General features: G+C 34.2%; 1 non-coding gene across 1 annotated transcript; it reads right to left on the minus strand.

The window, feature by feature from the left end:
• Positions 1-1,104: 1,104 nt before the first annotated feature.
• Positions 1,105-1,175, minus strand: TRNAC-GCA. The gene has a single exon. It is a non-coding gene; the product is annotated as a tRNA-Cys (tRNA).
• Positions 1,176-1,606: the final 431 nt, after the last annotated feature.

The raw sequence follows: 1,606 nt of genomic DNA on the forward strand, positions 1-1,606 counted from the left end.
ATGATCAATGCAAAATGATCAATTAAAGAAAAGACTTGATACAACAATTCGATTACTCAATCAATTAGTAGTAGTATCCCTAGAGTCCACTCCTCCCCCACACCACTAGTGAAAGAGAAAATGTAAAGACTACCATTAAAGCAGCCCAAGCAAGACTTACTATATCCATCTAAATTACGTCTCCTATTTCTATGAAGGAATTTTTCTACTATTGATCAATAATCATAGCGGAATCAAGGGTACAGAGTCAAAAAGGGATTCTGCCCTAAGACTATGGATCAATCAGTTCCAAGAATTTACTCCTAACAAATTATTATAGGAATTCTGGTAGAATTAGAGAACATTAAATATAAATACGATACATAGCCCTTTCTTTTCCGTAAAAAAGAATACGGGAATGATGTCCTGAATATAAGAAGCGGGAATAGGAAGATTTTTTATTCCTTTTGTTACTCCTTTTTTATAAGTAAAGGACGCCCGAATATACCATAAAATTATGGATAGGATAGATAAATATTTATTGGATACCTACCTTACCTATGTTTAGTTTTGACTTAAATCCTACAACCTCGCTTTCTATCATTCTATGAAAAAATGAAGAGACTTTATCCACAACTCCTAAATTTATTTAGGATCGGCCTATTTAATCTGATTTTCGCTAGAATAAGTAGCCCTTACTTTAGTGTATGTAGGTAACATAAGATGTACGATAAAAAAATGTATGATAATTAGGAAGTCTTGATATTCTTTCGTGGAGTCCCTTCTTCAATCTTAGATTGAAAAAAGCGGAATGCCCTTTAGGGACCTTTCCTTTCTTTGGATACCAAGATTTCTGAAATCTTAGCTTCGTAGTTTTTAATTCTAAAATAGGATCAATTAAGAACTAATTCAAATTCATATAATAAAAGAATAAGAAAACGCTACCTTATCCCTAGTGGTAATGGTTTGGGCCAGTACCGCCAAAACAAACCCTAGTTTGAGGATAGAACTATGGATTCTCAAAATCCAGTATCGCCAAGCCTAGTTACTCTCTTGCCCGAACTTATGCGAAGTATGAATTTCTCGAGTTCGATCAGTACTATAAGCCTAAGTATTTTATCGATCAGGCGGCACCCAGATTTGAACTGGGGATAAAGGATTTGCAGTCCCCTGCCTTACCACTTGGCCATGCCGCCAAAAAATCCGATCGAAAATTGAGAAAAGAGCAAGTATTCACCCACGTTTTCTTACGAAAATCCCCTTTCTTTTATTTTGAATCTAATTCTACTTACTTTTTTCCAATCTTTTTCAAAAAATCTATTTCTGTTTCTTTTTGATCCTGTTTCGATTATTCTCCTCGATGGATTCTATGTTAAAACATACATTGCTAACACTAGAAAACTTTCTGCTTCTTTCTATTGAGATGAAAAAGGAGAAAAAGTAGATTTCTAGGGCTGCAAAATTCATAAAAAATGGGAACCATTAACTAGAATTCTCTTTTTTTTATTTGCAGTAGTAAACGACTCTTAAATGTGTATTTTCCCCCCTCTTCCTTTTAAAGGCATAATAAAGGATTCTTTTTTTATACCTAATCCGTGTATAGGTAAACTCCAGGTCCGAACAGCAT

This window comes from Brachypodium distachyon, chromosome 1, assembly GCF_000005505.3.
Source record: "Brachypodium distachyon strain Bd21 chromosome 1, Brachypodium_distachyon_v3.0, whole genome shotgun sequence".
Lineage (NCBI taxonomy): Eukaryota > Viridiplantae > Streptophyta > Magnoliopsida > Poales > Poaceae > Brachypodium > Brachypodium distachyon.